This window comes from Acomys minous (genome assembly GCF_964271855.1).
Source record: "Acomys minous genome assembly, chromosome: 7".
Lineage (NCBI taxonomy): Eukaryota > Metazoa > Chordata > Mammalia > Rodentia > Muridae > Acomys > Acomys minous.
Genome location: NC_140488.1, coordinates 62136095 through 62148076, shown reverse-complemented (window position 1 = coordinate 62148076; position 11982 = coordinate 62136095). Strand labels below are relative to the sequence as shown.

General features: G+C 37.7%; 1 pseudogene across 1 annotated transcript; it reads left to right on the top strand.

Moving 5' to 3' along the window:
- Positions 1–1571: 1571 nt before the first annotated feature.
- On the top strand, positions 1572–2400 carry LOC311601192 (heterogeneous nuclear ribonucleoprotein A3-like; annotated as a pseudogene). Its single transcript has one exon. The product of its transcript is annotated as a heterogeneous nuclear ribonucleoprotein A3-like (transcript).
- Positions 2401–11982: the final 9582 nt, after the last annotated feature.

Here is an 11982-nt window from a genome sequence, read left to right as displayed (position 1 = left end):
AATAGCTTATATATTTCCCAGTTATAATATACAGGTTAGAGATAAATCTAAACTCATTTACTATCACAAAGTAAAATAATTTTAAAGCTAATTGCTTTTTCTCAACTTTTATATGATTTATTTTTAATTACTAATAATATTTAGATCTCAAAAATAAAATTGATTATGAATATGTTTTTAAAAGGAGAAAAAGAAAACAAGTTCACATTCATTAAAACTTTCCATCTGTGAACTATAACCTATTTCTCCTTTTAATGGAAAAAGTTTTTTCCTCACATAATATATCCTGATTAGTGTTTCCCCTCTCCGTATTCCTCCCAGTTTCACCACAACTCCATCACCATCCAGATCTATCCCTTTTCTGTTTCCCATTAGAAAGCAGACGTCTAAAGAATAATAATAAAATAAAATAAAGCATCAGAACAAGACAAAACAAACAAACAGAAGGAAAAATGCCCAAGACAATGCACAAGAAAAAGATATAGATATGGATATCCAGTAGTTGCACACCCAGAAATTCCATAAAAAAACACTAAACTGGAAGCCATTATGTATAATCAAAGGTCCTAAAGGTTAAAAAAAAAAAACAGAAAACAATAAAAAATATACATAAAAAATAAAAATAAATCATAAAAATTAGGAAAAAACCAAAACAAAAAATCACGACACAATGAGGCAAGGAACCTCCCAGTTGCTATTAAGTTCATTTTCTGGTGGACATTTATTGTTGTGCATGAAGTATACCCTTAAGTGTGGTTTATTTTCATAATGGTTATCAGTTACAGATAGCTTCTGATTTAGGGATGGGTGTCCTTGTCACCTTTCAGAAGTCTAACATTTTTAAATGCATGAGAACATGACAGAAGAGGAATTTTTACTTGATATATTTCGTATGTCATGATTACATGTGAAAAGGATTTTCTAATGGTCAAAATAGAATGTTTTCACTTTCCCTTTACCTAAAAAGAAAATATTTTTACTGCTTATTCTTATATCATTGTAGTTTAAGACCATATTTAATTTCTATCCCAAACATTCCTTGGTGAAATTAATATGTAATTCTCTGTATATGAGCCATTCTGGGCAATCATATTTTACACATTACATTTCCATTTGCAAATCACAAATTCAAAAGGTATAGCTGAATATTTACAAAGGTCTTCAAATATTAATATGTTTTCAGTTACAATTATGTGTAGATGAAATTACTTTATAATTTTCTTATAATTCATTCATCTTTTTAATCAAAACTGTTCACTAATACTAAACAGTAGATAGGGTGATGTGACTTAAAGACTGTATTTACTGATATGCTTAATTAATTCTTTTAGTTTGAATTTCTGCATGCATTTAAATGATTGCTGCTCAAAATGGAGGTAAAACAGCCAACTAGTTGCCCCCAACTTGACTCTGACCATTGCCACTGCCACTGCTGTGGGGAGGAGGGCTGTTATCCAAAGTAACCAGAACTGGTGAGAAAGCAGTTTATTGATGGTCTGAGCTTTGAAACCACAGATGATATCTTAAGAGAACATTTTTAGAAATGGAATACACTTGCAGACTGTGTAGTAATGAGAGATCCCGAAACAAAACTTTCCAGGGGCTTTGGTTTTCTAACCTACTCTTGTGTTGAAGAGGTAGATATTGGAAAGTGTTCTTGTATATACAAATTTGATGGTGGAATCAAAGTGAGCTGTTTCTAGAGTGGATTCTGTAAAGCCTGTTGCCTACTTAATCTTGAAGAAAAGTTTTGTTTGTGACATTATAAAAGATACAGAAGAATATAATCTGAGAGACTATTTTGAAAAGTATGGCATAGTTGAAATCATAGAAGTTATGGAAGACAGGCAGAACAAAAAGAGAGGATTTGCTTTTGTAACATTTAGTGATCATGACACAGTTGATAAAATTGTTGTTCAGAAATAACACACTATTAATGGGCATGATTGTGATGTGAAAAAAGGCTTTTCTAAGCAAGAGATGCAGTCTGATGGATCACAGAGTGGTCATGGAGGTGGGTCTGGCAACTTTATGGGTCATGGTGGAAACTCTGGAGGTGGTGGAGGTAACTTTTGTGGGGATGGGAGAGGAGACTATAGAAGTGGAGGTGGGGGCCACAGAGGTAATTGTGGAGGTGGTAATGGATTTAGAGGTGATAGTGATAACTATGGTGGTAGTGGACCATGTTATGGAAACCAAAGTAGTGGATATGGTGGAGGAGGAGGAGGATATGATGGTTACAATGAAGGAGGAAATTTTGGTGGAGGTAACTATGGTGGTGGAGGGAATTATAGCAACTTTGGAAATTATAGTGGATGTCAGCAATCAAATTATGGACCCATGAATGGGGGTAGTTTTGGTGGAAACTCATGTAGTCTTTATGGTTGTGCCTGGTGGTAGATAGTATAGCATAAGTTTTTAAAAAAAAAACAGCAGAAAATGGCTACAGTTCTTAGCAGGAGAGAGAGGGGGAGGAGTTTTCAGGAAAACTGCAGGTTACTTTGAGATAGTAATGCCAAATGTAATAGAGGAAATGTAAAATCTGCCACAGAAGAAATCATGATCCATAGTCAGAAAAGTTACTGCAGCCCAAACAGGAAACCCTTATTGTTCAGACCTGTCATAGTCACAGTTTGCTAAAAGTGCAGCTATTGATTAATGCAATGGTAGTGTCAATTAGATGTACAGTCCTGAGGACCTTTATCTGTTGTGACTTTTTCTTTTTATTTTTCTTTTCATTACATCAGGTATATTGCCCTATAAATTGCAGTAGTGGTACAAGGAATAAAACATTAAGGAAATTTTAAGTTTAAAATAAAATATTACAGTGTATGCAACACACCACAATATTTATTATTTTTCCTTAAGTACTAGAAAAGAAAATGTGTATATAAATGAATCTATATGTATTAAATACTAAACAAAATATTTTAACAAATTTTAAATAAAATAATAAATATATCTTCATTGTGTATTGTTCTATTTTTATGTATTTCTATGTATAGTAAATAAGATGTCTTTGTAAGAAATTAACATGAAGAAAACATTATTTCACATAATGGATAGATTACTGCTCTTATGAAACACAGACTGTATTCTTAATGATTCTGCTGTGTGAAAACAGTAGATAGATTTGTAAACTAGACAGTGGGTTATCACGGAACACCAAATTTGCAAGTGCCTTGATTTTGAAGTTTCTAGCCTCTATAACTCTGGGAAGTAAATTTCTGTTTTTTATAACTTAGATAGGATATGATTTTTACAGCACTCAAAACAAAGTAAGACAATCACTATGACTGAAGACATAAAGCCCTGCTGTATGAAACGTACATAATACAGTTGATAGATTTGAAAGGATGACCTTTCCATAACATTCCATATAAATGAATTATAGATAAGTCCAAAGACATGGGTGTATCTTAAGAGCACAGTAAAATGGCACAAAATAATATAACTTGCACATGTTGATGAACTAAAATTCTAAAATTGACCAGTTTTTTTACAGCATCGTAAGTGCTATCTTCAGGGTAAATACTACCCCTATCCAAAAGAGAAATGCATTCCTTATTCTTTTTTTTTTTTTTTTTACAAATTTTATTTATTTATTTTTAAATTTAATTTTATTAATTTATTCATATTACATCTCAATGGTTATCCTCTCCCTTGCATTCTCCCACTCCTCCCTCCCTCCCATTTCCCCTTACTCCCCTCCCCTATTACTGTGACTGAGGGAGACTTCCTCCCCCTCTATATGCTCATAGGGTATCAAGTCTCTTCTTGGTACCCTGCTATCCTTCCTCTGAGTAGCACCATTCAAGGGAGGTGGTCAACTATGAGGCACCAGAGTACGTGTGAAAGTCAGACCAAACTCTCCACTCAACTGTAGAGAATGTCCTGTCCATTGGCTAGATCTGGGTAGTGGTTTGAAATTTACGGCCTGTATTGTCCTCGGCTGGTGCCATAGTTTGAGCGTGACCCCTGGGCCCAAATCTGCCTATCATAATTTTCTTCTTGTAGGTTTCTAGGATACTCTGGATCCTTCAACTTTGCCATTCTCCCATGCTTCTCTCATCTAGAGTCCCAATAAGATGCCCTCCCCACTGTCCCAGTTTCCTGGTTAGTGAAGACTTTCATGGGACATGCCCCTTGGGCTAGTATGCAGATATAAGTGAGTATATACCATTTAACTCTTTCTGCTTCTGGGTTAACTCACTCATTATGATCATTTCTAGTTCAATCCATTTGTCCACAAATTTCAGGAATTCTTTGTTTTAATAGCTGAGTAGTAGTCCATATTGTAAATGTACCACAGTTTCTTTATCCATTCTTCTACTGAGGGACACTTAGGCTGTTTCCATGTTCTGGCTATTATGAATAAGGCTGCTATGGTTGAGCAAATGTTCTTTTTGTGTGCTGGAGCATCTTCTGGATATATTCCAAGAAGTGGATTAGTTGGGTCTTGCAGAAGCCATTTTCCCAGTTTTCTGAGGTAGCAGCAGATAGATTTCCAAAGTGGCTGTACTAGTTTGCATTCCCACCAGCAATGAAGGAGTGTTCCTCTCTCTCCAAATACCCGCCAGCATGTGGTGTCACTTGAATTTTTGACTTTAGCCATTCTGATGGGTGTAAGATGGAATCTCAGAGTTGTTTTGATTTGCATTTTTCTGAAGATTAAGGAGGTTGAGCATTTCTTTAAGTGTTTCTCAGCCATTTGATATTCCTCTGCTGAGAATTCTCTGTTTAGTTCCAAGACTTATTTCTCAATTGGGTTATTTGGTTTGGTGGTGTTTAATTTCTTGAGTTCTTTATATATTTTGAATATTAGACCTTTGTCAGATGTAGGGTTGGTGAAGATCTCTTCCCAGTCTATAGGCTGTCGCTTTTTTCTCTTGACAGTGTCTCCTGCCTTACAGAAGCTTCTCGGCCTCATGAGGTCCCATTAATTAATTGTTGACCTTAAGGCCTGTGCTGTTGGTGTCCTGTTCAGGAAGTTGTCTTCTGTGCCAATGTATTCCAGGCTCTTCCCCACTTTTTCTTCTATCTGACTTAGTGTATCTGGTTTTATGTTGAGTTCTTTGATCCACTTGGATTTTAGTTCAATGCCAAGTGACAAATATGGGTCCAGTTGCATTTTTTTACACATAAATATCCAATTAGACCAACACCATTTGTTGAAGATGCTATCCCTTTTCCATTGAATGGATTTGGCTTCTTTGTCAAAAATCAAGAGACATATGTTTGTGGATTCATATCTGGGTCTTCGATTCAATTCTACTGATCAACCAGCCTGTTACTGTGCCAGTACCATGTTGTTTTAATTACTGTTGCTTTATAGTACAGCTTGAGATGAGGTATGGAGATTACTCTGGATTATCTTTTATTGTACAAGATTGTTTTAGCTATTCTGTGTTTTTTGTTTTTTCATATGATGTTCAGAATTGAACTTTCAATGTTTTTTAAAATTGTGCAGGTATTTTGATAGGGATTGCATTGAATCGATAGATTGATTTTGGTAAGATGGCCATTATTACTATGTTAATTCTCACAATCCATGAACAAGGAAGCTCATTCCATCTTCTCATGTCATCTTCAATCTCTTTCCTCAGAGTTTTGAAATTTTTTTCAAACAAGTCCTTCACTTGCTTGGTTAGAGTAACTCCTAAATATTTTATATTGCTTGTGGCTAATGTGAAGGGTATGGTTTTCCTAATTTCTTCTCTGTAAGCTTGTCATTTGTGTATAGGAAGGCTACAGAGTTTTTTGAGTTAATTTTGTATCCTGCCACTTTCCTGAAGGTGTTTATCAGCTGTAGGATTTCTCTGGTGGAATTTTGAGGGTCACTTATGTACACTATCATATCATCTGCAAATAGGGATAATTTGACTTCCTCCTTTCCCATTTGGACACCATTGATTTTCTTTTGTTGTCTTATTGCTCTGGCTAGAACTTCAAGTACTATATTGAAGACATATGGAGACAGTTGGCAGCCTTGCCTTGTTCCCGATTTTAGAGGAATTTCCTTGAGTATCTCACCATTTACTTTGATGTTGGCTATTGGCTCACTGTATATAGCCTTTCTTATGTTGAGGAATGTGCCTTGTATCCCTGATCATGCCAAAACTTTAAACATAAATGAGTGTGGGATTTTATCTAATGCTTTCTCTGCATCTAAGTAGATGATCATGGTTTTTTTTTTTTTCAGTTTGTTTATATCTTGGATTACATTAATGGATTTCCATATAGTAAATCATCCCTGCATGCCTGGAATGAAGCCTACCTGCTCATGGTGAGTGGTATCTTTGATGAGTTCTTGCATTTGTTTTGCAAGTATTTTATTGTGTATTTTTGCATCAATGTTCATAAGATAAATTGGTCTGAATTTCTCTTTCTTTGTTGGGTCTTTGTGAGGTTTAGGTATCAATGTGACTCTGGCTTTATAGAATGAATTTGATAATATTCCATCTTTATCTATCTTTTATAGTAGCTTGAAGAGTATTGGTATTAGTGCCCTCTTGAAGGTCTGGTAGAATTCTGCACTGAAGCCATCTGGCCCTGGGCTTTTTTTGGTTGGGAGACTATCAATGATTGCTTCTATTTCTGTAGGTGAAATGGGACTATTTAGCTTGTTTATCTGTTCTTCACTCAACTTTGACAAGTGAAATTGATCAAGAAAATCGTCCATTTCCCTTAGATTTTCAAATTTTGTGGCATATATGCCTTCAAAGTAGGATCTTATGATTCTTTGTATTTCTTCAGTGTCTATTGTTATGCCTCACTTTTCATTTTGTTTTTGTTGATTTGTATTCTGTCTCTCTGCCTTTTAGTTAGTTTGGCTAATGATTTGTCTATATTTTTGATTTTCTCAAAGAGCTAGCTCATGGTTTTTTTGATTCTTTGGACTGTTTTCTTAGTTTCTAATTTGTTAATTTCAGCCCTGATTTTGATTATTTCCAGACATCTACTCCTCTTGGGTGTTTCTGCTTCTTTTTTTCCCCTAGGGCTTCCACTTGTGTCGTTAAGGTGCTTATGTGTGATGTTTCCAATTACTTTTTAAAGGCACTTAGTGGTATAAATTTTTCTCTTAGCAGTGGTTTTAATGTCTCCCACAAATTTTGGTATGTTTTTACTTCATTTTCATTGTATTTCAGGAAGTCCTTGATTTTTTTCTTTATTTCTTCCCAGACCAAGGTGTCATTTAGCAAAGAGTTGTTTAGTTTCCACATACGTGTAGGCTTTTTGTTATTTCTGTTGTTGTTGAATTGTAGCATAAGACCATGGTGATCTGAAAGGATACAAGGTATTACTTCAATCCTCTTGTATCTATTGAGGCTTGCTTTGTGACCTATGATTTGATCTATTTTGGAGAAGGTTCCATGAGGTGCAGAGAAGAAGATAAATTCCTTCTTGTTTGGGTGAAAGGTTCTATAGATATCTGTTAGATCTATTTGATTCATGGCATTGGTTAATGATGTTATTTCTCAGCTTAGTTTCTCTTTCAATGACCTATCCTTCCATGAGAGTGGGGTGTTGAAGTCTCCCACTATTATTGTGTGGGGATCGATGTGTGGTTTAAGCTTCATTAGCAGATCTTTTACAAATGTGGGTGCCCTTGTATTGGGAGCATAGATGTTCAGAATTGTGATGTCATCTTGGTTGACTTTACCTTTGATGTGTATGAAGTGTCCTTCTGCATCCCTTTTGATTAATTTTGGTTGAATTCTATTTTGTTTGATATTAAAATGGCTAAGCCTGCTTGCTTCTTTTGACCATTTGCTTGGAATATTTTTTTCCAACCTTTTATGCTATCATTATGGGTGAGATGTGTTTCTTGAATGCACAAGAATGATGGAACTTGTTTATGCATCCGTTCAGTTAATCTGTGTGTTTTTATTGGAGAATTGAGACCATTGATGTTGAGAGATATTAATGAACAGTTACTATTAAGAGTCTTAATTATGATGTTGTTTCCAGTCGAGCATTTGTGTAGTTTTGTTTTTGCCATGGTATAGTTATCTATTTCCTGAGTAGTTTTGGTTGTAGCTTGTCCCTTTGGGATGGAGTTTTCCTTCTAGGACCTTCTGTAAAGCCGGATTTGTGGATAGGTACTGTTTGAATATGTTTTTGTCATGGAATATTTTGTTTTCTCCATCAATGGTTATTGATAGTTTTCCTGGGTAAAGTAGTCTGGCCTGGCATCTGTGACCTCTTAGGGTTTGCAGGATCTCTGTCCAGGCCCTTCCAGTTTTTATGGTCTCTGCTGAGAAGTCGGGTTTAATTCTACTAGGTTTGCCTTCAAATGTTATTTGGCCCTTTTCCCTTGCAGCTTTTAATATTTTTTCTTCATTCAGTATGTTTTGTGTTTTGATTATTATGTGACAGACAGTTTCTATTTTCTGGTCTATTCTATTAGGTGTTCTGTAGGCCCCTTGTATATTTATAGGCATCTCTTTCTTTAGATTAGGGAAGTTTTCTTCTATAAGTTTTTTGAGAATAGTTTCTGGGCCTTGGAGTCTGATATCTTCTCTTTCTTCAATGACTATTATCCTCAGATTTCTTCTTTTCATTGTGTCCTTGATTTCTTGGATGTTTTGTGTTAGGATTTTTCGAGATTTATCATTTTCTTTAATGGTTGCTAAAAGATCTGTGCTTGTATCTTCTAGGCCTGAGATTCGTTCCTCTATCCCTTGGATTCTGTTAGAAAAGCTCACCTCTGTGTTGCTTGCCTTCTTCTCTAAGGTCTCACGTTCTCATTTTTCTTCTGTCTGTGTGTTTATCATTGATTCCATTTTCATCTTTAGATCTTGAACTGATTTTTTTTTATTTCTTTCATCTGATTGCTTGTATATTAAAGAGTTTCTTCCGTTGCCTCTGTATAGGTCTTCAGAGCTTAAACTGTTTTATTGATTTCTTTTATCTAGTTGTTTGTATTTTCCTGAAATTTTTCCAATTCCATTCTATGGGCTTCTTTTATGTCTCTCATCTGTTTGGCTGCATCTTTCTGCATTTGATTACGAATTTTAATTGTTTCCTCGATTATCATCCTCATTACTAAGGATTTGAGGTCATTTTCTTGTATTTCCATTGTGTTTGGGTTCTCTGGGTTGTTTCCTTTGGGATAGCTGGTATTTGGAGATGCATATTGTTTTTTTGTTTGTGTGTGTGTGTGTGTGTGTGTGTGTGTGTGTGTGTGTATGCTTTTACACTGCCCTTTAGATATCTTGCCATCTCTGTTTTTGTTGGGTAGCTTCCAGAGTTGGGTGGAGGGAGTCTGATGATAGATTCACCTGTTTTCTCACGATTTCCCTAGGCTGGAAGCTCTGATGTTTCACTGGTGTGGATGGCAGGAGGCTAGTCTTGTTGTTTGAGACTCTCGCATGCAGTGATCCTCAGACCCCCTGTACTGTGGGTTCTGCAATCGTTCTGGGTCTCTAAATGTGCATTGGGTCATGTCAAAGTGTCCACAGCCTTCTGATTCCCCTGCCAAGACCAGCCAGGGACACTTGGCCTAGCCATGGGCCAAGTTCAGATAGATTCTCAGGGCCTGAACCATCTGCCGAGCTCAGCTAGGAACTCTGGCCCAAAATGCACGTAGATTCCAGCCAGAGTTTCAAGGTTGGGACTGTGTGCCAAGCTTAGCTAGGTTCTTTGGGCCCAAAGTGTGTGCCATGGTCAGTTATAATTCAGGGCCCAAATATTATGCCAAGGTCAGACTGGAATTCTGGACCCAAACTGCATACAGGGTCCAACCAGAGTCTCAGGGCCAGGGCTGCACAAAAACCTCAGTTAGAGTCTCTGGTCCCAACTTGCCTGCCAAACACAGTTAAGGACTCTGGCCCTAAACTGAACGCCGATTTCCACCAGAGCCTCAGGGGCGGAATTATGCACCAAGCTCAGCCAGGGACTCTGGACCCGTACTGTGTGCTGAATTAAGCCAGGGACTCTGGGCCTAAACTGCATGGAGAGTCCAACCAGAGTCTCAGGGCCGCAATTTGTGCAAAGCTCAGCTAGAGTCTCTGGTCCCATACTGCATGGCAAGTCCAGGTAGGGACTCTGGGGCGAATTTGCGCACTGAGCTCCACCTGCATCACAGCAGTGGAACTGGGCGCTGAGCTGAGTTTGGGACTCAGGGGCTGAACTGCCCACTGAGTACAGTTTTGGTCTCAGGGCACTGCAAGGCCCAAATCCAGCCCAGAGTCCCCTCTCCCACAGCAACTCCCACCGGACATCACACCAATCGTCTCCGCAAGAGTGCTCCGAGCTGCAAACCTCAGCCTCTGCAGCAGTTGCTGCCACCGCTACAGCTGCTGCAGCTTTTGCCGCAACCACTCAGATCCGAGAAAATATGTGCTCCTCCTGTGTGCAGGGGCACGCAGGTTCTCTGCACCCTTGTCCCTTCAAACCGTGGAGCACTCCTGCTGTAGTGGTGTGGGGACTCAGTGTTACTGGTTCAGAATTCCATGCAATTCCCTGAATTGTCCACTGGAGCTTCCAAACACAGTCCACATTGCTCTCCACCATTTTGGATCCTCCACATTCCTTACTCTTAACACAGAGGATTAGATAAGAAAGGTCTTTTTTATAATTTATGTGTATGGACGTTATGCTCAAGTATAGGCAGCACCCTCAGAGGTTGGTAAAGGGAGTAAGATCTTCTAGGGCTCAACAATTGTGATTTATCATTTGTGTGGCAAAGATCAAACTCAGGTCCTCTGGTAGTGCAACAAGTGAATCATTGTTCTAGACAAGATATAAAACTGTTTGATCATTATTTAAGCAGTATTGTACAATAGCTGGGTTCAGTATCTAATATTTTATACGTGCTTTCCTTTTGTTATATTAATGTATTTTATCTGAGGGGAAGCTAATGAGTGTTGCTTTTATAAATATTTTATTATTTTATTCATGTTACATCTCCATTTTTATCCCATCCTTTGGGATAAAAGGGAGGGAAAGGAGAAAAGGCCTTCCCTCACATTTTCTCTCTACTACCCTCTCCTATGATTGTGACTGAGAGGGACCTCTTCCCCCTGTATATGATCATACGGTATCAAGTCTCTTCTTGGTAGATTGCTATTCTTCCTCTGAGTGCCTCCAGGCCTTCCCATCCAGGGGAGATGGTTAAATATGGGGCACCAGAGTTCATGTGAAAAACAGTCCCCACTCTTCACTAAACTCTGAAGAATGTCCTGTCCATTGGCTAGATCATGGTAGCGGTTCAAAGGTTACTGCACGTATTCTCCTGGGCTGGTGCCATAGTTTGAGCAGGACCCCTGGGCCAAGATCTCAGTCATAATGTTCTTCTTGTAGGTTTCTAGGACCATCTGGATCCTTCTATTTCCACATTCTCCCATGCTTCTCTCACCTAAAGTCCCAATAGGATGTCCTCCCCTCTGACCCACTTTCCTGGTTAGTGAAGACTTTCAAGGGATATGTCCCTTCTGCTAATGTACACATATAAACGAGTATTTACCATTTGACTCTTTCTGCTTCTGGGTTAACTCACTCATTATGCTCATTTCTAGTTCAATCAATTTGCCCACAAATTTTGGAATTTCCTTGTTTTTAATAGCTGAGTAGTATTCCATAGTGTAAATGTACCGCAGTTTCTTTATCCATTCTTCTACTGAGGGACACTTAGGCTGTTTCCAGGTTCTGGCTATTATGAATAAGGCTGCTATGAACATGGTTGAATATATGTCCATGTTGTATGCTGGAGCACCTTCTGAGTATATTACAAGGAGTGGAATAGCTGAGTCTTGAGGAAATTCTATTCCCATTTTTCTGAGACAGCACCAGATAAATTTCCAAAGTGGTTGTACAAGTTTGCATTCCCACCAGCAATGAAGGAGTCTTCCTCTTTCTCCACATCCTCACCAGGATGCGGTCTCACCTGAATTTTTGATCTTAGCCATTCAGTTAGTTATAAAATGGAACCTCAGAGTCATTTTGATCTGGTTTTAATGTAAATGTTATTATATTATT